We start from the raw sequence: 27,868 nt of genomic DNA, 5'->3' as shown, positions 1-27,868 counted from the left end.
TACGGTTCAAATCTGTGTTGTCTTGTGCACAATCATGTTTCATGGTTTCTGGCACTCTTGCCCCTCAAGGAGAAGAAAGAAAAAGTAAATTCAAGCAACACACAGAAAACGCTGGAGAAACTCAGCAGGCCAGGCAGCATCTAAGACAAAGAGCAGAGCCGACGTTTCAGGCTGAGACCCTTCATCATGAAAGGAAACAAAAGAGAGGAAAAATATTCACTGGCTTACAACTAGACAACGACAGGAACATTTATATTTTGAGTCACAGCATGAGAAATCTTTTCTTTATTAATCTTTTTATTGATTTAGAGGAAACATATATGCAGACAAGGGGAGAATTATCTCAAATATGTATATCAGCAACAATATAAACAAAAGATGAAATAGATATGATCATAATCATACATAGTAATAAGCAAATATGCAATATATAATAAAAACGGACAAGGAATTGTCCTCTTATCAATTCATAAAGAGAGGAAAAAAAGCTTTAAATTTAAAATGAAGGGAAAAAAACCCACTGCCCAGTCCATTTGGAGGTTACAACCAAATAAAAAGGAAAGAATTTGTGATCAAATCTATAACTTCGAAAAAAAAATAATTGGAACAGCAATAAATCAAATCAAATGAAAATATAGAATAAAAGGTCGCTATATTTGCTCAAATTTAAAAGTTGTATCAAATGTCTGACTGCTTATTTTCTCTAAGCTTAAACAGGACATAATGGAGGAAAGCCAAAAAAAGACAGCAGGTGGATTAGAATCCTTCCATTTCAGTAAAATGGCTCTCCAAGCCAATGAAGTCGAAAAGGCAATCACACTTTGAGCAGAAACGGTAATATAACCAGAAAAACTACTGATTTCAGAAAATATTGATAACATAGAAGGAATATATTTCCTTGGATCTGAACTATAAACTAACAGGTTATCCGCATATAACAAAACCTTGTGTAGTTTGTCCCCTCTCTTAATACTGTACCCTGAACAGTATTAGAATCTCTAAGAGCAATAGAAAGGGGTTCTCAGGACAAGTTAAATAACAAAAGTCTAATTTACACAGCATGACAACTCATCCACACATTTTTCACCATCCTGTCCAAATGAGTCACCATTTTTAGAGGACAGTGTACTTCTACCCCTCGGTGTGTCTGTTCTACAAACCCCTTTGGGCCCTGTCATTTACTCTCTATGTTCTACTCTGGTTTAACTTCCGAAAATCACACTTGTCCAGTTACGTGCAACCTGCCCTTTCTTGTCCCACTTTGCCAGATGGTCTCCATCCCATTGCAAACTCAGACAATCCTCACGTTCACCACACACTCATTTTGGTGTCATCCACAACCTCACTCATTGTCCGACATGAAATTAATGAACATAAAGAGAAATACCTGAATGACCTTTTGCTGGATATTTGAACCATCTGTGTAGATATGGGAGAATCCATGGTATCTGCCCGTCTACATCTGTCTCGAGTCTCCAGCTGAGCAGAATTTAAATCCTATGGTGATGATGCATCTCATTATGATGTGTCTGCTGATGTGACAATGTCACTGTCCCTGCCCCTTGTCCTGGTTAAGGGAGATTCAGTGCTAAAATTGTGTTTGGAAGGTTTGAGACATTCGCCAACCTTGTCCCTTCAGTGGAACAGATTGTAAATAGTGTAGCATTTGTGAGTGTCACACTCCTGGGGACTCTGGGCAATGCTGTCAGTCATGGGTGAAAATGAGATATCAATCTGCATCCACTATTAAGAGACATTTGCATCCAGACCTTAAATATTTGAAGTGTAAAAATATATTACCTTCCATCACTCCTAGTTTATTTACAAAACATCTTCATTCTACAAGAACACAGACAAAATGCTGGAGGAATTCAGCAGGTCAGGCAGTATCTGTGGAGAGGAATAAACTGTTGATGTTTCATGCCAAGACCCTTCATTCTACAGTCTCCTGTTCTTGACCCCACTGCTAATGTGAAGAGCTTCCCTGACAGCAGGTTGTCAGGGGAATAAGTGAAAGAGAATGTGAACAGGAATAGTTTGGAGGGAAATAGGTGTGGGAATGTGATTACCTCAGAGCCTGCATGGACTGAGACCAGAACACCATGGGACACAGGAGCAGAATCAGACCAATCAGCCCATTAAGTCTCCTAGAACGAATTTTTGACTACAAGTGGGGGAAGCTATGAGCCAGTACTCATCGGTGATCAGAGTTGGAGAGGGTCAGAAAATTTCAATTCCTGGACATTTCAGACGATCTGTCCCGGGTCTCACAATTAAGTACCATTACAAAAAAAGCATGCCAATAGTTTTACTTTCTCAATGTTTGCTAAGATTTGGCATATCATCTAAAACTTTGACAGGCTTATTGATATGTGATACAGCGTATATCGACTGGCTGCAGCACGGCCTGGTATGGAAAAACAATGAAAAGAAACGCCAACAAAATCAATGGGTACAGCCCAGTCCATCATAGTTAAAGCCCTCCCCAACACTGAGCACATCTACATGGAGTACTGTTGTAAGAAATAAGCATCCATCATCAAGGACCCCCACCATCCAGGCCATGCTCTCAGATTCTCCTAAAATATTTCATGGGACACAGGAGCAGAATCACATGGACGTGTTGGTCTGTGATTCTTTTCAACCTTCCCCTATAACTCAGGTACTCAAGTCCCGGCAACATCCATGTCAATTTTCTTTCCCGTGGGTAGATGAGCAGAACTACTCACATTACTCCAGGTTCAGCCTCACCAACTTACCAGTTCCTGTGATGCAACCTTTGATATTCTTCCTCGCTGTCCACTCTGTTCCCAATCTTGGTGTCATCCACAAATTTGCTGATCAATTATCACCCAGATTATTGGTATAGATGTCAAACAATAACAGACACAGCACTGATCCCTGTGACACCAGTCACAGGCATCTAGACACAAATTTCTTGTTTAATCTTCAAAAAGCTTTAAGATTGGTTAGACATGACCTACCATGCAAGAAGCCACTTTGGTTTACAGTAAATAAGCCCTGTCCATCCAATACAGCAGATTCTGGTTTATTTAGAATGGGAAGAGGAATTTCTATTTACCTTGGTGAAAGACAAGTGTGTATGTAAGTTGTGCCACCAAACACAAGCACTGACTAAAAGAGGGAATCTGGAGCAGCACCACAACATCAACCACCAGAAATTTAAAGACACCCACCCCCCAAAGAGCGCAATTCGTGCCTGGAAAGTTGAGGAGCTGAAATCGGGGTTGAAGGCCCAGCGATCGTTTTTCACAAAACATGCTGCTCAAAATAAGGTTGCTTTGAAGCATCATTTCGTGTAAGTCACCTTTTGGCTAAACACAAGAAGCCTTTTACAGATGGTGATTTATTCAAGGAAGCAATGGCCATTACCACAGAGACTGTTTTAATGACTTTAAAAACAAAAACGGCACTACAACTGCAATATATAGTATCCCGCAAACAACAGGAATACTGCAGATGCTGGAAATTCAAGCAACACACATCAAAGTTACTGCTGCGTTCACCAGTAACTTTGATATATAATATCCCGCTTGGCCCTGCAACAGTGACAAGGAGGGTAGAGTCACTATCAGAGGACGTGAATATTTTTCACTACAATTCGATGAATCCCTGGATGTAATGCAAACAGCTCAGCTTGTTGTATTTGTCAGAATGGCTTTCCAGGATTTTACAACAAAGGAGGACTTCCTCACTCTTTTGCAATTAAAGGAGAGAATGAGAGGTGAGGATATTTACAATGAGTTTAAAAAATATGTCCGTGAAAGTGACAACCCCATTCATAAACTGGTGGCAATTACTACTGATGGGGCTGAGCAATGCACGGTGTGCGCGTTGGTTTTATAGCACTAAAAGTCAGTGCCTACTTCGGGCCAACTTATCTGTGTGAAATTGCATTTTCACAGATGAAAATTATTAAATCTAAGTACAGGAGCAGACTTACTGACAGACACCTCACAGACTGTCTCAGACTGGCTGTCTGTAGTTATGAGCCAAATTTCAGGGAACTAGCAATAAGTATTCAGCCCCAGTCATCACACTGACTGCAACAGTCAATTTTTATTCGTATATTTTTCATGTTGAAATAAAATTAAATAATGAAACTTAGAATTAAAGGTGTGAAGTATTGTAATATTCTTAAAGAAATACAGCTATGGCCTGTTTGATATGCTAGTTACAGTGTTTTCTTCTTTGAATTAATTTGAAAGTTTGACAAAAGTATTTTGTGTAATTCAAATACAATTAGCCCAAATAAAAGGCCTCAAATTAGAAGTACAATCTGAGCTGTTTTATCTCTAAACAATTTAGTAGGTAGATCTTGCCTTTCACTGAGGTCGAGGTAGGGGATCTTGGGCTTTAAAAGGTTGGTGACCACTACTGTATATAAATGATTTAGATGATGGAATAGATCACTTTGTTGCCAGGTTTGTGGATGATACAAAGATTGGTGGAGGGGCAGGTAGTATTGAGGAAACAGGTAGGATGCAGAGGGACTTAGAAACATAGAAAACCTACAGCACAATACAGGCCCTTCGGCCCACAAAGCTGTACCAAACATGTCCTTACTTTAGAAGTACCTAGGGTTCCCGTAGCCCTCTATTTTTCTAAGCTCCATGTATCTATCCAGGAGTCTCTTAAAAAACCCTATCGTTTCCGCCTCCACCACTGCCGCAGACAGCCCATTCCACGCACTCACCACTCTCTGTGTAAAAAACTTACCTCTGACATCTCCTCTGTACCTACTTCCAAGCACCTTAAACTTGTGCCCTCTCGTGCTAGTCATTTCAGCCCTGAGAAAAAGCCTCTGACTATCCACACGATCAATGCCTCTCATTATCTTATACACCTCTATCAGGTCACCTCTCATCCTCCATCACTCCAAGGAGAAAAGGCCGGGTTCACTCAACCTATTCTCATAAGGCATGCTCCCCAATCCAGGCAACATCCTTGTAAATCTCCTCTGCACCATTTCTATGCTTTCCACATCCTTCCCTTGTGAGGCGACCAGAACTGAGCACAGTACTCCAAGTGGGGTCTGACCAGGGTCCTATATAGCTGCAACATTACTTCTTGGTTCTTGAACTCAATCCCACATTTGATAAAGGCCAATACACCGTATGCCTTCTTAACCACAGAATCAACCTGCGTAGCAGGTTTGAGTGTCCTATGGACTCGGACCCCAAGATCCCTCTGATCCTCCACACTACTATATTAATACTATATTCTGCCATCATATTTGACCTACCAAAATGAACCACCTCACACTTATCTGGGTTGAACTCCATCTGCCACTTCTCAGCCCAGTTTTGCATCCTATCAATGTCCCGCTGTAACCTCTGACAGCCCTCAACACTATCCACAACACACCCAACATTTGTGTCATCAGCAAATTTACTAACTCAACCCTCCACTTCCTCATCCAGGTCATTTATAAGAATCACAAAGAGTAGGGGTCCCAGAACAGATCCCTGAGGCACACCACTGGTCACCGGCCTCCATGTAGAATATGACCCATCCATAATCACTCTTTGCCTTCTGTGGACAAGCGAGTTCTGGATTCACAAAGCAATGTCCCCTTGGATCCCATGTCTCCTTAATTTCTCAATAAGCCTTGCATGGGGTACCTTATCAAATGCCTTGCTGAAATCGATATACACTACATCTACTGCTCTTCCTTCATCAATGTGTTTAGACACATCCTCAAAAAATTCAATCAGGCTCGTAAGGCACGACCTGCCTTTGACAAAGCCATGCTGACTATTCCTAATCATATTATGACTTAGACAGATTGGGGGAATGGGCAAGAAAGTGGTAAATGAAACACAATGTTGTAAAATTCATGGTCGTGCACTTTCATAGTAGAAATAAATATGGGGACTATTTTCTAAATAGAGAGAAAATCCAGGAATCTGAGACGCAGAGGGAGTTGGGAGACCTTGTGTAGGACACCCTGAAGGTCAACTTGTAGGTTTCATTTCAAGAGATCGAGAATACCAGAGCAGGGATGTGATGCTGAGGCTTTATAAGGCACTGGTGAGGCTTCACCTTGAGTATTGTCAACAGTTTTGGGCCCCTCATCTTGGAAAAGATGTGCTGGCATTGGAGAGGGTCCAGGGGAGGTTCACAAGGATGATTCCAGGAATGAAAGGGTTATCATATGAGGAACATTTGATGGCTCTGCGTCTGTACCCACTGGAATTCAGAAGGATGAGGGGGGATCTCTCGCCATTCCTCTTCCTTGGTGCAGGTCCAAGAGTTGGTGGGCAGCCCTCCTGACCCTGTACTGGAAGATCAAAAATGCTCCTTAACTCCGCCACAAAATGTTGGAACCACTGGGCTGCGGGGTATCCTTGCTCCCGTAAAGCGTTGGACAGGCTGAGTGGAGGTTCGTTAAGAAGATTAGCTATGTACATCAGTTTTTGCACATCATCATCAGATCGACCAGTCAGGGCCTGGATGTCAGCTCACACTGGGTAATAAAATTCCTGCAACCATTGGGATCACCAGAATATCTGCCTGGTGGTGGAATACTCGGGTCCTGTACAGATGCAGGAGTCTGTGGGGGTCTGAAGGCGGGAGTTAGTTCTGGTCGAGGAGTGGGAGTGGGAGCATTAGTCGCAAAGATGGTCAGGGCCGTAGAAAAGGAGGACCTGTGAGGTGCTGTGAGTGGGACTGACGCAGCCCGAGGCTGCTGAATTGCATTGGCGAGAACGTTAACGGTTGTCAGTTGACGTTGGATGTCCACAGTGAGCTCGTGGACGGCGGCCGTGAGAGCGGAAATCGCAGACACCCAAGTCCGACTGTTTGCGGTGAGCTGTTCAACCGTTGCAGCTAGGGATGATACCCGTTCCTCCAAATGAGACTGGGCTTGTCAGCATGAGGTTATCTGCCTCATTGCCTCCATAACTTCACTCAGAACAGATTCCATTGCCTGTAGCTTGTTCCTTACCTGACCAAAGGATCTCTCAGCCAAGCTCAGCTGCTGTCTCTCTGCTGGGTCCATCTTTGTGTGGTCAACTGTTGCTGCCACTACGTCAGATATGGCCCAAGTGTGGAGCAAGAGACACTGAAGCAGGTCAATAATTCACAGACTTTAATACGAACAGAGTTAGAGGGAAAAGAAAACAATAAACTCTGGCCAAACATGACTGTTAACTAAAACTTTCAAATGGAAAACGAAGCCAACAATGTGCCTGCAAGGAAAAGTTAAATATAAAACGAATACCGCTAGTCTTCAGAGTCAGCTGACTCGACAGTCCAATTTTCTCAGGCAAGGCCGAATGCAAACAGGCAACGAAAGATTGCTGTGCTTTGCTCAAGTCTAGACAACCGCATAAACGAAAAGAATGGAGTTAAATACCATCAGAATGAGATGATTGGAGACACGTTCACATACACCAGCGCAATTGCTGAGTCCATGGTTATGACAGCAGGGATTGTTGGGATATGACGGAGGGAAGGGGAGTGTAGGGGGAGGTGATGGAGAGAAGGTGTTGGTGAGTGAAGGGGGAATTGATGGAGAGAGGTGATGGAGGGAAGGGGAAGTGTCACTCTGGCCTGTCTAGGCTCTGCTTATTGCATTTTGATAAGCTTTCACATGTTTGGCTGCTCATGGTGGTAAGATCACAGGGTATCCAGGGAAAGCAGGACAATTGGTTTGGCAGGACGGAGTAGAGGGAGATGGTGGCAGGCCCCTGAGGTTGTCCCACAGGGGTTGGTGTGTTTGAAGGGTCCAGACTTATTTGCCATTGTTTCACTGATTTTGAAGAATTTAGAATTTGGGTTGTTGGAATTGTACACCATTTTGGTAAGGCCACATTTTCAATATTGTGTTTAGTTTGGGTTAATCTACTGTCAGAGGTTTACAGGGTGATGTTGGGCCTTGGGAGACTGTGTTTTAGAGAGATGCTGAGCACGTCAGAACTTTTCCTTCGGTGTGTAGGAGGACGAGGGCTGATCCTGCAGACTGTCTTAGATCATGAAGGCCAAGGCAAGGTGAATACATAGTCTTTATCCCAGAACTGGGGAGTTGAGAACCTGGGAAGGTATACTGATTTGTGCTGTTGGGACAGTGGAAGTGACAGGATGTGATTCACTCAGGACCAGTTTTGAGTGGTGGCCGACTGGAGATCCAAAGCGTGAGAAGATGTCAGTCACTCAGGTTTGCTGAGTGAGTATCAAGCCTTTGACTCGTGGCAGTTCGGTGTGATGAGCAGCGGCCAATCAGTGATGGGGATTCATTGGCAAGAGTAAATTAAAGTAAGGCGGGGCAAGTGTAACAGCCTTTGTTGGATGGGAATTCTAGCTCTTTCAGGCCTCAGCAAGGAAAGGCTTGAGTGAGAGAAAGCGAAAAGCTGGAGGTAAATTTTTTCCCACAATTGATTTATTATTTTTCCTTCTTTATATCTGCTCAGTGAGGACAGTAGAGGCACCTGGCAGGATAGAGAAATGCTGCTCTTGCAGATGTTGGAAAGCAATGTCCCCTGATGACTTCAACTGTGAGAAGAGCATCCAGCTGCAGCCTCTAACAATCCAGCTTAAGGAGTTGGAGCTGGAACTGGATGAACTCTGGATCATTCAGGAGGCTGAAGGGGTGATGGATGGGACATATAGAGAGATAGTTACACCCAAGGTGCAGGACACAGGAAACTGAAAGACAGTCAGGAAGGGGAACGGAGTTAAGGAGTCAGTGCAGAGTACAGTACACCTGTGGCCATCCCCCTCAAAACCTGCTGTGCAGGTTGACTCTGTGGTTAAGAAGGCATATGGTGTACTGGCCTTCATCAATCGTGGAATTGAGTTTAAGAGCCGAGAGGTAATGTTGCAGCTATATAGGACCCTGGTCAGACCCCACTTGGAGTACTGTGCTCAGTTCTGGTTGCCTCACTACAGGAAGGATGTGGAAACCATAGAAAGGGTGCAGAGGAGATTTACAAGGATGTTGCCTGGATTGGGGAGCATGCCTTATGAAAATAGGTTGAGTGAACCCGGCCTTTTCTCCTTGGAGCGACGGAGGATGAGAGGTGACGTGATAGAGGTGTATAAGATGATAACAGGCATTGATCGTGTGGATAGTCAGAGGCTTTTTCCCAGGGCTGAAATGGTTGCCACAAGAGGACACAGGTTTAAGGTGCTGGGGAGTAGGTACAGAGGAAATGTCAGAGGTAAGTTTTTTACTCAGAGAGTGGTGAGTGCATGGAATGGGCTGCCGGCAACAGTGGTGGAGGCAGATACGATAGGGTCTTTTAAGAGACTTTTGGATAGGTACATGAAGCTTCGTAAAATTGAGTGCTATATGTAAGCCTAGTAATTTCTAAGGTAGAGACATGTTCTGCACAACTCTGTGGGCCAAAAGGCCTGTATTGTGCTGTAGGTTTTCTATGTTTCTAATAACACTTTGGACACTGTCAGGGGGTGACCTAACAGAGGAAAGTCACAGTGGTTGGGTCACTGGCTCTGAGCCTAACTCTGTGACGAAGAAGGGAAGCAGGGAGAAGAGGCACGCTGTGGTAATAGGGATTCATTAGTGAAGGGGTCAGAAAGGTACTGGATATTACATTGCCTCCTGGGGTGCTAGGGTCCGAGATCGAGGCCTCAGCATTCTTAAGTGGGAGGGTGAACAGCCAGAAGTTGAGGTCTACGTAGGTACCAATGACATGGGTAGGACGAGTGATGATAGGGAATTCAAGGAATTCGGGGCTAAGTCAAAGGGCAGAATCTGCAGGGTTCTGATCTCAGGATTGCTACCCATGCCATGTAAACGGGTGAGGCCAGAATTAGGAAGATCACACAGTTAAACACGTGGCTAAGGAGGTGGGGAAGGAGAAAGGGCATGAGGTTTCTGGATCACTGTGTTCCCATCCAGGGGAGATGGGACTTGTACAGAAAGGACGTTTTGCACCAGAACTGGAGGGGGACCGATATCGTAGCGGGGAGGTTTGTTAATGCTGCATTGTGGGGTTTAAACTAGAGTTGCTGGGGAATGGGAACCAGAGTGTCAGAACAGTTAGTGGAAAGATTGTGGAGACATATATTGGTAAGACTTCAGACAAAGTCAGGAATAAAAGATTGAGCATGGGGTGACTAATGTCCTGAGCTGCGTATATTTCAATGCAAGAAGTACCGTAGGAGAGGCGGATGAGCTCAGGGCGTGGATCAACACCCGGAATTCTGGGGTTCCGTAGTTTTCGGTGTACAGACAGGGAGGGGTGGTGTTACGAGTCAGGGGAAATGTCACAGCACTGCTCAGTCAGGACAGGCTGCAGAACTCATCTACTGAGGCGTTATGGGTGGAACTGAGACATAAGAAAGGTATGACCATGTTGATGGGGTTACAATACAGATCACCCAACAGTCCTAGGGATTAGAGGAACAAATTTGTAGAGAAATTGCAGACTGTTGCAAGAAACATAAGGTTGTTATAATAGATGATTTAAAAATGTCCGCAAATTGACTGAGAGTCCCATACTGTAAAAGGACTAGATGGGATAAAGTTTATCAAATATGTTCAGGCAGGTTTTCTTAATCAGTTTGTAGAAGTCCCAATGAGAGACTGTGCAATACTGCTTTTAGGGAGTGAGACAGGGCTGGTGACAGAGGTTTGTGCAGGGGAACACTTTGCATCCAGTGGCCACAATGCCGCTATTTTCAAAGTAAATATGGAAAAAGAGAACTCTACTCCGGGGGTTGAGATTTAAAGTTGGAGAAAGGCCAGTTTTGATTGTATCACAAAGGAACTGGCAAGTGTGGATGGGACAGGCTGTTTTCTGGCCAAAGTATACTTGGTAAGTGAGAGGCCTTCAAAAGTGAAGTTTTGAGAATATGAAGTTTGTATGTAGAAACATAGAAATAAAGAAAACCTGCAGCACAATACAGGCACTTCGGCCCACAAAGATGTGCCAAACATGTCCTTACCTTACAAATTACCTAGGGTTACCCATAGCCCTCTATTTTTCTAAGCTCCATGTACCTATCCAGGAGTCTGTTAAAATACCCTATGGTATCTGCCTCCACTATTGTCGCCGGCAGCCCATTCCACGCACTCACCACTCTCTGTGTAAAAAACTTAACCCTGATATCTCCTCTGTACCTGCTTCCAAGCACATTAAAACTGCGCCCTGGGGAAACAGCCTCTGACTATCCACACGGTCAATGCCTCTCATCATCTTATACACCTCTATCAGGTCACCTTTCATCCTCTGTCACTCCAAGGAGAAAAGGCCGAGTTCACTCAACCTATTCTCATAAGGCATGCTCCCCAAACCAGGCAACATCCTTATAAATCTCCTCTGCACCCTTTCTATGGTTTCCACATCCTTCCTGTAGTGAGGCGACCAGAACTGAGCACAGTACTCCAAGTGGGGTCTGACCAGGGTCCTATATAGCTGTAACATTACCTCTTGGCTCTTAAACTCAAAACCACGATTGATGAAGGCCAATACACCGTATGCTTTCTTAACCACAGAGTCAACCTGCGCAGCTGCTTTGTATGTCCTATGGACTTGGACCCCAAGATCCCTCTGATCCTCCACACTGCTAAGAATCTTACCATTAATACTATATTCTGTCATCATATTTGACCTACCAAAATGAACCACCTCACACTTACCTGGGTTGAAATCCATCTGCCACTTCTCAGCCCAGTTTTGCATCCTATCAATGTCCCACTGTAACCTCTGACAGCCCTCCACACTATCCACAACACCCCCAACCTTTGTGTCATCAGCAAACTTACTAACCCATCCCTCCACTTCCTCATCCAGGTCATTTATAAAAATCACGAAGAGTAAGGGTCCCAGAACAGATCCCTGAGGCACACCACTGGTCACCGACCTCCATGCAGAATATGACCTGTCTACAACCACTCTTTGCCTTCAGTGGACAAGCCAGTTCTGGATCCACAAGGCAATGTGCCCTTGGATCTCATGCCTCCTTACTTTCTCAATAAGCCTTGCATGGGGTATCTTATCAAATGCCTTGCTGAAATCGATATACACTACATCTACTGCTCTTCCTTCATCAATGTGTTTAGTCACATCCTCAAAAATTCAATCAGGCTCGTAAGACACGACCTGCCCTTGACAAAGCCATGCTGACTATTCCTAATCATATTATACCTCTCCAAATGTTCATAAATCCTGCCTCTCAGGATCTTCTCCATCAACTTACCAACCACTGAAGTAAGACTCACTGGTCTATAATTTCTTGGGCTATCTCTACCCCCTCGCTTCCCACAATAGCCTGGGGTACATCTTGTCCGGTCCCAGACACTTATCCAACTTGATGCTTTCCAAAAGCTCCAGCACAACCTCTTTCTTGATGTCTATATGCTCAAGCTTTTCAGTTCACTGTAAGTCATCCCTACAATTGCCAAGATCCTTTTCTGTAGTGAATACTGGAGCAAAGTATTTATTAAGTACCTCTGCTATTTCTTCTGGTTCTATACACAGTTTTCCACTGTCACACTTGATTGGTCCTATTCTTTCACGTCTTATCCTCTTGCTCTTCACGTACTTGTAGAATGCCTTGGGGTTTTCTTTAATCCTGTCCGCCAAGGCCCTCTCATGGTCCCTTCTGGCTCTCCTAATTTCATTCTTAAGCTCCTTTCTGCTAGCCTTATAATCTTCTGGATCTCTATCATTACCTAGTTTTTTGAACCTTTCACAAGCTTTTCGTTTCTTCTTGACTAGATTTTCACAGCCTTTGTACACCATGGTTCCTGTACCCTACCATCCTTTCCATGTCTCATTGGAACGTATGTATGCAGAACTCCACACAAATATTCCCTGAACATTTGCCACATTTCTTCTGTACATTTCCCTGAGAACATCTGTTCCCAATTTATGCTTCCAAGTTCCTGTCTGAAAGCCTGTCACAAAAAAACTGTAGGTCAATTGTTTCAGAAAAATAACCAGATGGCTTGAGTCACAAAGACAGATTGAGGTGCTTTTATTTACCTCAAAACAAAACAAAGACTGGAAAAAAAACGATATATATATATATCTAGGGGGAGGGGCTTAGCAGTTATAAGCCTCAGGTTGCCAGGGCTTTGAGGTTAGTTTTCTTTTGTGTTTAGTCTGAGGGTGGCTCTATATATATATATATATATATATACATTTGTAAGCCAACTGCCTCTTGCTCCGTCTCTTTAGTTCGGTTCCCACCCCTCAGCAATTCTGGTTTAAACCCTCCCCAATAGCCTCCCCACCAGGATATTGGTCCCCTGGGATTCAAGTGTAGCCCGTCCTTTTTGTACAGGTCACACCTGTGCCAAAAGAAGTCCCAATGATTCAGAAATCTGAATCCCTGCCCCCTGCTCCAATCCCTCAGCCACGCATTTATCCTCCACCTCACTCTATTCCTATACTCACTGTCACGTGGCACAGGCAGCAATCCCGAGATTACTACTTTAGCGGTCCTGCTTCTCAACTTCCTTCCTAACTCCCTGTAGTCTGTTTTCAGGACCTCCTCCCTTTTCCTACCTATGTCATTGGTACCAATATGTACCACGACCTCTGGCTGTTCTCCCTCCCACTGCAGGGTATTGTGGACCCAATCTGAAACATCCCGGACCCTGGCATCTGGCAGGCCTGTCGGAATAAAACAGAATATCTGGGGTAGCTTGGTTTTTAAGAGATATTGGGGACCTGGTTAAGTAAAAATGGATGTGAATGGCAGGTATAGGCAAGTAGGAACAAATTAGGTATTTATGGAGTATAAGAAATGCAAGAGAACACTTATGAAAGAAATCAGAAGGGCTAAAAGAAGACACAAAGTTGCTCTAGCAGACAAGGTGAAGGAGAATACTCACAGATTCTACATATATGTTAAGAGCACAATGATTGCAAGGGGCAAAATCCATCCTCTGGAAGATCAGAATGGTAATCCATGCGTGGAGCAGAAAGAAATGGAGGAGATCTTAAATGAATTTTTTTGCATCTGTACTTACTCAGGAGACAGACACAGAGTGAGGTAAAGCAGCATCGACTTCGTGGACCCGGTACAGATTACAGAGGAGGACGTGTTTGCTGATTTGAGGCAAATTAGGGTGGATAAATGCTTAGGTCCTGACAACTTATTCCCCTGGACCCTGCGGGAGGCAAGTGCGGGGACTGCAGGGCCCTAGCAGAGATATTGAAATCATCCTTAGTGACAGGGGAGGTACCGGAGGATTGGTGGGTAGTCATTGTTGTTCTGCTGTTTAAGAAGTGGTCTAAAAATAAATCAGGAAATTATTGGCAGGTGAGCCTGACAACGGTAGTGGGAAAGTTATTGGAAGGTATTCGTCGGGACCAGATATATGAGTATTTGGATAGGCATTGGGAGAGTCAGCATGGCTTTGTGCGTGGTAGGTGACGTCTAACCAATGTTATAGAGCTTTTCGAGGACATTACCAGGAAAGTGGATGAAGATAAGGCAGTGGATGTTGTCTATATGGACTTTAGTAATGCATTTGACAAGTTCCTGTATGGGAGGCTGGTAAAAAGGTTCAGTTGCTTGGCATTCATGATGAAGTAGTAAACTGGATTAGATGTTGGCTTTGTGGGAGAAGCCAGAGAGCGGTAGTAGATGGTTGCCTCTCTGACTCGGGGTCTGTGATTAGTGGAGTGCCACAGGGATCGATGCTGGGTGCTTTGTCGTTTGTCATCTATATCAGTGATTTGATGAGAATGTGGTTAACTGGATCACAAATCTGCAGGTGACACCAAGGTCGGGGGTGCAGTGGACAGTAAGGAAATCTATTTTGGCTTGCAGAAGGATCTACACCAGCTGGGAAAATGGGCTGAAAAATGGCAGATGGAATTTAATGCAGACAAGTGTGAGGTGTTGCGCTTCAGTTGGACCAACCAGGTAGGTCTTACACAATGAATGGGAGGGCACTGAGGAGTGTGGTAGAACACAGAGATCTGGGAATACAGACCCATAATTCATTCAAAGTGGGTAGATAGTTATAAAAAAAGCTTTTGGCACGTTGGCCTTTACAAATCAAAGTATTGAGTACAGGGTTGTGTCGAAAACATTGCCTGTTTCTATGGATGCTGCCCGATCTGCTGAGTTCCTCCCTCCAGTATTTTATGTGAGCTGCTTTGAATTTCCAGCATCTGCTGTCTTCCTCATGTATGGAGTACAGAAAATGGGCTATTTTGTTGAAGTTGTATAAGACATCGCTGAGGCTTCATTTGGAATATTGTGTGCAGTTTTGGTCACCTACCTGAAGGAGAGATACAAGGCTGAAAGAGTACAGAGAAAACTCACATGGATGTCGTCAGGTGTGTAGGACCTGAGTAAGAAGAAAAGACTGAATAGGTGAGGACTTTTCCACGGGGGTTGGGTGGATGCGAGTTCAGTTTCCATACTTTTCCATAAGAAAATTGGATGGGTATATGGATGGGAGGGCTGTGGAGGACTCCAGCCCAGTTGTGGGCAGGATAACAATTCGGCACGGATTGTGTAGATGTAAGGGCTCGTTTCTGTGTTACAGTGCCCTGTAGACTCTTCTCCGGAAATAAATTGTTTGCAATTCCTTTGGGAATTGCACCAACAGGGAAACTTTTCTTGGAACTGTGAACGTCAGTCTTTATTCTCTACCCTTCTTTCTGTAATCTGTGCTAAATGTAGTTTTGAAATTGTTGTGAGTCAGCAAGTTGAGGTTGAAAGAGCAGCTGGAGAATTGTTGATTTTACTTGATGCCTGTGGCATGATGCCAGTATCAGCTCACTGGTGTCTTATAGTAGTGGATAAGATTGAAATCTGAGAAGCTGCGTCACTAACCCCTTCATGTTTCGTATTGTTAATTTGTGAATCAAGCCAATATGTTAGCTTTACAAGGAAAGTCATTTGCAATAATGACTTGTAATCTTGCTGAGAGTGGATCAGTGCTAAATGCACAGCTGATCAAAACCCTCCAAGCCCCCAAACACCACGACTTTACCATTTCCTCTCAGAGTCATCGTGTGTAGAGACACTCCTGTGCCTAGCGTCACTTTATGGACATACAATTATTATAAACTATCATATGTATTTATGTACCTGTGACTAGTGGTGTGCCACAGGGATCAGTGCTGGGTCCATTGTTATTTGTCATCTATATCAGTGATCTGGATGATAATGTGGTAAATTGGATCAGCAAGTTTGCTGATGATACAAAGATTGGAGGTGTAGTAGACAGTGAGGAAGGTTTTCAGAGCCTGCAGAGGGACTTGGACCAGCTGGAAAAATGGGCTGAAAAATGGCAGATGGAGTTTAATACAGACAAGTGTGAGGTATTGCATGTTGGAAGGACAAACCAAGGTAGAACATACAGGGTTAATGGTAAGGCACTGAGGAGTGCAGTGGAACAGAGGGATCTGGGAATACAGATACAAAATTCCCTAAAAGTGGCGTCACAGGTAGATAGGGTCGTAAAGAGAGCTTTTGGTACATTGGCCTTTATTAATCAAAGTATTGAGTATAAGAGCTGGAATGTTATGATGAGGTTGTATAAGGCATTGGTGAGGCCGAATCTGGAGTATTGTGTTCAGTTTTGGTCACCAAATTACAGGAAGGATATAAATAAGGTTGAAAGAGTGCAGAGAAGGTTTACAAGGATGTTGCCGGGACTTGAGAAATTCAGTTACAGAGAAAGGTTGAATAGGTTAGGACTTTATTCCCTGGAGCATAGAAGAATGAGGGGAGATTTGATAGAGGTATATAAAATTATGATGGGTATAGATAGAGTGAATGCAAGTAGGCTTTTTCCACTGAGGCAAGGGGAGAAAAAAACCAGAGGACATGGGTTAAGGGTGAGGGGGGAAAAGTTTAAAGGGAACATTAGTGGGGGGCTTCTTCACACAGAGAGTGGTGGGAGTATGGAATGAGCTGCCAGACGAGGTGGTAAATGCGGGTTCTTTTTTAACATTTAAGAATAAATTGGACAGATACATGGATGGGAGGTGTATGGAGGGATATGGTCCGTGTGCAGGTCAGTGGGACTAGGCAGAAAATGGTTCGGCACAGCCAAGAAGGGCCAAAAGGCTTGTTTCTGTGCTGTAGTTTCTATGGTTCTGTGGTTATATTTAAAGTTTTAAAAAACTATTATTGTGCACTTTATCTTATTTTTTGAGCTGCGTCAGATCCAGAGTAACAATTAATTTGTTCTCCTTTACACATGTACTGGAAATGACATTAAACAATCTTGAATATCATGCTGAAGCCTCTGTCCCCACTTTCTACAGCAGGACCATGGAAGTCTAAATGTTCTGTCCATGTTGAAGACTCAAACCAATAAGGTGTGACTTAATGTGAGCACAGGCTGGACCAGTTCACCAGAGATATAAAATGGTGGCATTGTACATTAATTACAGACGGATGGGTGTTGTAATGTGCATATCAATGTGTTTATTTCCATTATATTATAAAGTCTCATACACAAGATGAGGAGGAGATGCAGCCCAGGGCACATATCTGAGAATTGGGGTCTGATCTCTCATATTTCAGCCACTCCCTTGGGTCTCAGACATGAAATGTTAACTCTTCTTTCCACACGTACCTCCTGATCTGCTGAGTTGCATCTTTTGATTTCACTTCAAATTTCTGATATCTGCAGTTTAAAAAAAAATTTTTCTTGGCTGAAGAAATGGTGGCTCTTGTTCTTGGAAAACAGCGCAAAACAATGGCCTTCTCTTTGACGAATAAAAGGTATGTAATTCCCCACCATATCGCAGCCACCACCCTGCGACCAGGCATTGTCCTAGTGTCTGAGCCGACTAAGCAAGTGGGGCTGCTGGAGCTGACAGTCCTATGGGAAGATAGCTTGGAAGAGGCCTTTGAAAGGAAGCTCTCCAAGTACGCAGGACTGGTCAGCAACTGTCAGCAGGCTGGATGGAGAGCGAGGTGTCTCCCAGTGGAGGTTGGCTGTAGGGGATTCGTAGCCCGTTCCTTAGTTAGAGCCTTCAGCATTTTGGGCATCGAGGGAGAGAGGAAGAGGAGAGCCATCCGCAGTATCACCGATGTGGCAGAGAGGGCCTCAAGATGGCTGTGGCTCAAAAGAGGGGAGCCATGGAGTCATAAGTAGCTAGCCATCTGGACACAAGCTGGGGTCTGATCAGCCCCGGCTGGGTCACCTGGAGGAGGTTGTATGACGTTGAAAGACCCGAAACACCCGATGATTCCAGGAACATCACTGAAGGTGTGTCCAGAAGCATCAATAGATGTATGTACACAGATGCAAGAGACAAGGGAAACACTTGGAATTACAGCAGCAAAGTGTTTTTATCTGTGCTTGCCATGAAGGAGAAAATTAAGTCAGGAAATTCTGGAAATAACTAGCAAGTTGATAGCATTAGAGTTAATAGAAATAGAGGTACTAATTCAGTTTAATAATCCTTCTAAATTATTATTGAAAGTTAAAAAGGTGCTGCACATTAGAAATAAAAACCCCAAATTCTGCAGAATTTAGGCGGGTCAGGTTGAATTGATAGAAAGAGAAACTCAATATTTTAGTGCTGGGATCCTTTTGATATGAATGCAGAGGGGTGTGATCATTAAGCATGCAGATGACACAAAAACAGCTTGCATTGCTGATGGGGAGAAGGTCAGCCTGATATTTTTCAGTTGCCAGAGCTCTGAGAAAGGCTTTTGTGTCTCTATTATTGTTGGCTGATATACCTGAAGACTGAAAGACAGCAGAAGTTGGTCTCTAAACTAGAAAGGATCACAGGCATAACCAGAAAATTACAGGACAATGAGCCATTTATCAGTAGGAAATGACTGGAATGAATTTTAATGGATAAGATTTCTGTTCACTTGGAAAGGTAGGGACTGATTTGGGAGTCAGTATGCAAATAAAAGAAAATCTGCAGATGCTGGGAATCAGAGCAACACACACCAAATGCTGGAGGAACTCAGCAGGCCAGGCAGCACTATGGAAAAAAGTTCAGCTGACCTTTCAGCCTGCAACGTCGATTGTACTTTTTTCCATAGATGCTGCCTGGTCCGCTGATTTCCTCCAGCATTTTGGGGGAGCCAGTATGGCCTTGTGCAGAGAGTATCCTGCCTTGCAAATATAATTGAGGAGGAAACATGAAAATCGATGAAAGGAGAACAGTAGACATGAATTACATCGATCTTAGGAAGGCTTCTAATAGGTCTTGCTAGGTTGGCTGGTCTGGAATATTAAAGCACATTGATCCAAGTTGAGTTGGCAAACATAATCCAAAATTGGCTTGGTGACAGTAGATAAAAAGTGGTATTCGAGGGCTGTATTACAGATTTAAGGATTGAGACCAGTGATGTGCTGCAGGGATCAGTGTTAGGACCCTGCAGTTTGTCATACATGTTAATGATTTGGATGAGAATGTAGGTGGCAATGATGAGTTAATTTGCTTATGACACCAAAATTGGCGGTAAAGGAGGTTGTCTAAGGCTACAAGAGCGAGATCACTGTGTAAAGTGGGACAAAATGATAGCAGAACTCAAGTCAATCAAGTGTGAAATTTTGTGTTTTGGCGAGTTGAACGAGGGCAGGATAATGCATAGTGAATGATAGAGCTGTCTGGAGTATTATTGAACAGAGACCTCAGGGTATGTAGTGGTGCTAGAGAGTTTGTGAACCCTGTAGAATTTTCTCTATTTCTGCATTAGTATGACCTGAAATGTAATCAGATCTTCACACAAGTCCTAAAACTAGATAAAGAGAACCCAATTAAATAAATAACACAAAAACATTATATTTGTTCATTTAGTTTTTGAGAAAAATGATCCAATATTACATATATTTGTTCAAAAAAAGTATGTGAACCTTTGCTTTCAGTAACTGGTGTGCGCCCCCCACTTGTTCAGCAATAACTTCAACCAAACGTTTCCGGTAACTGTTGGTCAGTCCTGCACATAACTTGGAGCAATTTTAGGTCATCTATTTTATCATCTAAATCATTGGTATATAGCATACAAAGAAGTGGTCCCAACACTGACCCCTGCGGAACACCACTTCTCACTGGCAGCCAACCAGAAAAGGATCCTTTTATTCCCACTCACTGCCTCCTACCAATCAGCAATGCTCTAACCATGTTAGTAACTTTCCTGTAATACCAGGGGCTCTTAGCTTGGTAAGCAACCTCACATGTGGCACATTGTCAAAGCCTTCTGAAAGTCCAAATATACAACATCCACTGCATCCCTTTTATCTATCGACTTGTGGCGAGGTTGCATACCATCGCAGACTTCAAAGCCAAACATTGTGGTGCCGACAACATCGCAGCCTCTCTCCCAGATGAATTCAATCGCTCTTACGCTTGGTTCAATGTCACTAACTCTGAACCTCCGAGGAAAGCCACCGCTACAATCTGCAACCTGGTCATCTCTGAGGCTGAGGTATGCAGATGTTTCCAACGAATCAGAAGGCTCTGGGACCAGACATCATATAACCATATAACAACTACAGCACAGAAACGGGCCATCTCGGCCCTTCTAGTCCGTGCCGAACTCTTACTCTCACCTAGTCCCACCGACCTGCACTCAGCCCATAACCCTCCATTCCCTTCCTGTCCATATATCTATCCAACTTAACTTTAAACGACAACATCGAACCTGCCTCAACCACTTCTGCTGGAAGCTCGTTCCACACAGCTACCACTCTCTGAGTAAAGAAGTACCCCCTCATGTTACCCCTAAACTTTTGCCCTTTAGCTCTCAACTCATGTCCTCTTGTTTGAATCTCCCCTACTCTCAATGGAAAAAGCCTATCCATGTCAACTCTATTTATCCCCCTCATAATTTTATATACCTCTATCAAGTCCCCCCCTCAACCTTCTACGTTCCACGGAAAAACGACCCAACTTCTTCAACCTTTCTCTGTAACTTAGGTGATGAAACCCAGGCAACATTCTAGTAAATCTTCTCTGTACTCTTTCTATTTTGTTGACATCTTTCCTATCCTGTGACCAAAACTGCACACAATACTCCAAATTTGGCCTCACCAATGCCTTGTACAATTTCAAAATTACATCCCAACTCCTGTACCCAATTGTCTGATTTATAAAGGCCAGCATACGAAAAGCTTTCTTCACCACCCTATCCACATGAGATTCCACCTTCAGGGAACTATGCACCATTATTCCTAGATCCCTCTGTTCTACTGCACTCTTCAATGCCCTACCATTTACCATGTATGTCCTATTTTGATTAGTCCTACCAAAATGTAGCACCTCACATTTATCAGCATTAAACTCCATCTGCCATCTTTCAGCCCACTCTTCTAACTGGCCTAAATCTCTCTGCAAGCCCTGAAAACCTACCTCATCATCCACAACACCACCTATCTTAGTATCATCTGCATACTTACTGATCCAATTTACCACCCCATCATCCAGATCATTAATGTATATGACAAATAACATTGGATCCAGTACAGACCCCTGAGGCACATCACTAGTCACCGGCCTCCAATCTGACAAATAGTTATCCACCACTACTCTCTGGCATCTCCCATCCAGCCACTGCTGAATCCATTTTACTACTTCAATAGTAATACCTAACGATTGAACATTCCTAACTAACCTTCTGTACCTAACCAATCATCCCAGGGCCAGTATTCAGGATGTGTGCAGCACACATGGCAGGTGTGTTTACAGATATTTTTAATCTCTCCCTCTTTCAGTGTAGAGTGCCCTCCTGCTTCAAATTATCCAGCATTGCCCCTGTACCAAAAAGCCAAAGGTAACATGTCTAAACGACTGGCGTACTGTCACACTCACCTTAATAATAAGCAAATGCTTTGAGACATTGGTCAAGGATTACATCTGCAGCATCCTTCCACCCAAACTGGGCCCCCTACAATTCGCCTACCGACACAACCCATTGACAGATGATGCAATAGCCACAGCTCTACGTACCGTCCTTACACATCCGGAGAAGGATTGAACTTTGATAAGTGTGGCGCCTTTTATTTTCCTTTTATATTTTATTCTATCTTAATTATATAGTTCCAGTAATATCTATAAACTGTAAATCATTTAATCGTATCTGGTGTATTGTCTGTTATTTGGGCGGGGTGGGGTACATCACACAGCATCCACACAAACGAATTACCCAGTTTGGCGGGGCCGAGGGCTGTTTCCCTAGATGACAGCGAGCTGAGCGACCCTGAGGGTGGCCGGGGGGGGGGGGGCTACACTTATGTGAGCATGCTATTCTTGGACTACAATTCAGCATTCAACACCATAATTCCCTCCAGGCTCGACAGGAAGCTCGGAGACCTCGGCCTTGACCCTGCCTTGTGCAGCTGGATCCTGGACTTCCTGTCAGATCGCCGGCAGGTAGTAAAAATGGGCTCCCTCACCTCCACCCCTCTGACTCTCAACACAGGAACCCCTCAGGGATGTGTACTGTCCCCTTCTTTACTCCCTGTATACTCATGACTGTGTTGCCACCCACAGCTCTAATCTGCTAATTAAATTTGCCGACGACAATACATTGATTGGCCTAATAACGAGGTGGCCTACAGGGAAGAAGTCATCTCTTTGACACAGCGGTGTCAAGAAAACAACCTCTCCCTCAATGTCACAAAAACAAAGGAGCTCGTCGTGAATTACAGGAGGAATGGAGACAGGCTAACTCCTATCAACATCAATGGATATGGGGTTGAGAGGGTAAACAGCTTTAAGTTCCTCGGCATCCACATTACCCAGACCACACACCAACTGTGTGGTGAAAAAGGCACAACAGTGCGTCTTTCACCTCAGACAGTTGAGGTAGTTTGGTATGGACCCCCAAATCCTAAGAACTTTCTACAGGGGCACAATTGAGAACATCCTGACTGTCTGTATGAGAACTGTACCTCTCTCAATCGCAGGATTCTGCAGAGAGTGGTGGACAGCCCAGTGCATCTGTAGTTGTGAACTTCCTGTGATACAGAATATTTACAAAGACAATATGAGAAAATTGCCTGAAGGATCATTGGGGACCTGAGTCACCCCAACCATAATCTATTCCAGCTGCCACCATCCGGGAAATGGTACCGCAGCATAAAAGACGGGACCAACAGGTTTTGGGACAGCTTCTTCCACCAGGCCATCAGACTGATTAACTCAGGCTGATTTGAGTATATTTCTATGTTACATTGACCGCTCCATTTATTATAAATTACTATGATTGCACATTTAGACAGAGACATAATTAAAGATTTTTACTCCTCATGTATGTGAAGGATGTAAGAAACAAAGTCAATTCAATTCTATGTGTAATTTCATCAAGTAATTCCAACAGGTCTGCCAGGGAAGATCTTCCCTGAAGAAAACTATGTTGGCTTTGTCCTGTGTCACCAAGTACTCCATAACCTCATCCTTAACAATTGACTCCAACGTCTTCCCAACCACTGATTTTCTTTCTACTGCCTCCCTCCTTTCTTCAAGAGTGGAGTGACATTTGCAATTTTCCAGTCCTCTGGCTCCATGCAGAGTCCAATGAATTTTGAAAGATCATTACTAATGCCTCCACAATCTCTACTGCTACTTTTGTCTCATTTGTTCATAGAACATTGTGTAGTAGAACATGGAGGTGGTCTTTTGCAAACTTGAGACGTGCAACAATGTTTTTTTGGAGAGCAGTGGTGTCCTTCCATGAGCACCATTCTTGTTCAGTGTTTTTCTTACGGTGGACACATGAACAGAGACTTTATCAAGTTTTAGAGATTTCTGCAGATCTTTTTCTGTTACCCTTGGGTTCTTTTTACCTCCTTCAGCATTGCACATTGTGCTTTTGATGTAATTTTTGCAGGATGCCCACTCCTAGGGAGAGTAGCAACAGTACTAAGTTTCCTCCATTTGTAGATAATTTCTCTTACTGAACTCTAAGGTCTTCAGAAATGCCTTTGTCGCCATTTCTGGCTTCATACATCTCTACAATTCTTCTTCTGAGCTCCTCTCAAAGTTGTTTTGGTCAAGGATGGTGCACATAAACAGATCTTTCTTGAGAAGACCGGGCTGTGTTAGTAACCTGACTTTGTGTATCTTTTTTTATAGGGCAGGGCACATCCACAACCCACACCTGCAATCTCATCTCACTGATTGGAACACCTAACTCCAAATGGCTTTTATAGAAGGCATTACTCCAGAGGTTTTCATATTTCTTCCAACAAATACATGTAATTATGGATCATTTTTTCTTAATAAATGAACAAGTATATTTTTGTGTTATTTAATAAATTGGGTTCTCTTTATCTAGCTTTAGGACTTGTGTGAAGATCTGATCACATTTAGGTCATATTTATGCAGAAAGAGAGAAAATTCTGCAGGGTTCACAAAATTCCTAGCACTACTGTAGATCCCTGAAAATAGCAACGACTGGTGAGGAAGGCATTCAGCATGTTTGCCATCATCAGCCAAGACACTAAGTAAAAGAGTTGGAACATCATGTTACCGTTGACCAAAATGTTGGTTAGGCCTCACTCTGAGTATTCTGTACAGCACCCTGTAGGAAGGATGTGATTAAGCTAAAAAGGGTGCAGGAAAGATTCACAAAGAGTTGCTCTGTTGGAGGATGTGAGTTATAATCAGGAATGGGCCTGCCTTCAGAAGAGTGGAGCAGTCTGTGAGGTGATATCATAGCGCTATATAAAATTATGAGACAAGAGGTGGACAGCCAGAACCTGCTTCCCAATGTAGAGATGTTTTGGGTTGGGCCACCTAACACCACTACTCCCTGGCTCCCATTACCTGTAACCCACCTGCCTTCACCACCACCTTATCTACCTGTGCTGCCATCTTCAGGAAGCCTTGGCCTTGTACACTGAGCTGCTGCACGTAGCCCTGCTATTCACTGTATATATCCCCCTTTGCTAATCCCTCGTCAGTGTACCGCCTCACATTTGTATTTAATTAGAGATACAGCGCAGAATAGGCCCTTTGAGCCACGCTGTTTAGCAATCTCCCAATTCAACCCTAGCCTAATCACGGGACAATTTACAAAGACCAGTTAACCTACTAACTGCTAGCTCTTTGGACTGTAGAAGGAAACTGGAGCACCTGGAAAAAACCCACACATTCCACAGAGAAGACATACAAACTCCTTACAAAGGATGCTGGAGTTAAACTCTGAATTGCAACAGCGGCTTGCTACCGTGGCACCCCAAAAATATCAGGATTACATTTCATCTGCTATTGCTCTGCCCATTTTACCAACAGATTAATATCATCCTCATGACCATCTGCAAACTAGCATTATATTAATTCTGATGATAGATCAGTCCCCATTGTTTATCTTCCACCTCCTGCCTGTCCAACACGAGGTTCAGCCCATATATCTCCCATTCATGTCTAGTTCCATCTGTCTTTCATCTCTTCCCTCGGTTACCTGCTTTATTATTAGTTTCAAGCACTTGGGTATTCCCACTTTGTCTCCCAATTCCACCTCTTCACTCCCCAACTCAACTCCACCTGTACAAAATTCTTCACTGCTCCTCAGTACACCAACCTCCTTGGGCTCCTGCCTCACCACTCCCCCTCACGCCTCTCTGCTGGCCATCTGCCCTTCCCACTCTCAGTGCAGGGTTTCAACCTGAAACATTGACCCCTTTACCCATGCTTGATTCACCAACTTCCTGCAACAGGTTGTTGATCCAGATTCCAAAAATCTGCACTCATGTGGACCCAAAAAGTTAGCTATATTCTCTCTCCACTGCCTCTGCCTGACCTGCTGAGCATTTACTGTTGATACTTCTTGGTATTCTGGAAGTGTGGTGCGTGGGCCGTGCTTTTGATCACTCCATCCCTCCGCTCATCTCCAGCAGTTGTTGATCACAACTGTATTATTAAATACAGATGGGCTGGAAGGGAAAGAGACTTATCTATTGGCCGCTGCTTTACACTTTTGAATAGCTGATTAAGGGTACAAATAAAACTTTGGCTGTAGTCCTTTACCATTTGTGAATGTGAAAAATATCAAAGGCCATAATAACCAAGGCCAGCTTGTGTATGGCCCATGTCCTGTTTGTTCAAGCATCTGTCTAACACTGCTATTGCATTCGCTTTCACTAGACACTAGAATACTACAGCACAGTACAGGCCCTTCAGCCCTCGATGTTGTGCCGACCCATATATTCCTAAAAAAAAAGTACCAAACCCACACTACCCTGTAACCCTCTATTTTTCTTTCATCCATGTGCCTGTCCAAGAGGCTCTTAAATACCCCTAATGTATCAGCCTCCACCACCATCCCTGGCAAGTCATTCCAGGTACCCACAATCCTCTGTGTAAAAAAACCTACCCCTGATGTCTCCCCTAAACTTCTCTCCCTTAACTTTGTACATATGCCCTCTGGTGTTTGCTGTTTGTGCCCTGGGAAACAGGTACTGGCTATCCACCCTATCTATGCCTCTCATAATCTTGTAGACCTCTATCAAGTCCCCTCTCATCCTTCTACGCTCCAAAGAGAAAAGTCCCGGCTCTGTTAACCTTGCCTCGGAAGACTTGTTTTCTAATCCAGGCAACATCCTGGTAAATCTCCTCTGCACCCTCTCCATAGCTTCCATATCCTTCCTATAATGAGGTGACCAGAACTGCACACAATACTCTAAATGTGGTCTCAGCAGAGATTTGTAGAGTTGCAACATGACCTCTCTACTCTTGAACTCAATCCCCCTATTAATGAAGCCTAGGATCCTATAGGCCTTCTTAACTATCCTATCAACCTGTGCAGCGACCTTGAGGGATGTATGGATTTGAACCCCATGGCCCCTCTGTTCATCCACACTCTTAAGTAACCGACCATTAACCCTGTACTCAGCCTTCTGGTTTGTCCTTCCAAAATGCATCACCTCACACTTATCTGGATTGAACTCCATCTGCCACTTTTCTGCCCAACTCTGCATCCTGTCTATATCCTCTTGTAACCTTCGACAACCTACAGCTCCATCCACAACTCCTCCAATCTTCGCATCATCTGCAAACTTACTCACCCATCCTTCCGCCTCTTCATCCAGGTCATTTATAAAAATCACAAATAGCAGGGGTCCCAGGACAGATCCTTGTGGCACTCCACTAGTCACCGACCTCCAGGCAGAATACTTTCCTTCCACTACTCTCTGCTCTCTTCCTGTAAGCCAATTTTTTTTATCCAAACGGCCAAGGTTCCGCTGATCCCATGCCTCCATGCCTCGTGAGTTTCTGGATGAGTCTCTATTAGGTTGCTCTTCAGCCTTTGACACACCGGAGAAAACATGCCAGATTTGTCCAATTTCTTCTTACAGTTAAGACCCTTAAATACAGCAAATACCCTATTTTACATATTTTCTAAAGCCGTCACATCCTTTTTGTAGTGGGGGAGGGGCAATCTGAACTGGATATAATACTCGAAATGAGGCCCAACTAAAAATTTTAATCATTATTAAACTCTGTTCATTCCCTCTGAAACACCTCACCCATGCTGCTGGCAGTTCTTGTTTGTGCTTTACCCAGCTTTGACTCATAACAACCTCTGCCCTATCTTACAAATGACCCGTCTTAACCAGCACATATGTCAGGGCTGCCCCCTGCTGGAGATTTCAGTATTTACAAAAATAAACCAGATGACAAGATTTCCTTTTCAAACATAGAATATTTTGCAATGATGCTTTGCAATGATATTTTGCAAGGATGAGTTGAGGGCGTGGATTGACACGTGGAATTATGATGTTGTAGCAATTAGTGAAACTTGGCTACAGGAGGGGCAGGACTGGCAGCTTAATATTCCAGGGTTCCGATGTTTCAGATGTGATCGAGGCAGAGGAATGAGTAGCATTGCTTGTTAGGGAAAATATTACAGCAGTGCTCAGGCAGGACAGATTAGACGGCTTGTCTACTGAGTCCTTATGGGTGGAGCTGAGAAACAGGAAAGG

General features: G+C 43.8%; 1 long non-coding RNA gene across 1 annotated transcript; it reads right to left on the bottom strand.

Moving 5' to 3' along the window:
- Positions 1–24: 24 nt before the first annotated feature.
- Positions 25–26,971, bottom strand: LOC134345035 (uncharacterized). Its single transcript, XR_010017598.1, has 3 exons — positions 26,951–26,971; positions 1,801–1,890; positions 25–63 (listed from the first exon to the last, which is right to left on the bottom strand). It is a non-coding gene; the product is annotated as an uncharacterized LOC134345035 (long non-coding RNA).
- Positions 26,972–27,868: the final 897 nt, after the last annotated feature.

The sequence above is a fragment of the Mobula hypostoma genome, chromosome 4 (assembly GCF_963921235.1).
Source record: "Mobula hypostoma chromosome 4, sMobHyp1.1, whole genome shotgun sequence".
Lineage (NCBI taxonomy): Eukaryota > Metazoa > Chordata > Chondrichthyes > Myliobatiformes > Myliobatidae > Mobula > Mobula hypostoma.
This window is presented reverse-complemented; position numbering and strand designations above follow the sequence as displayed.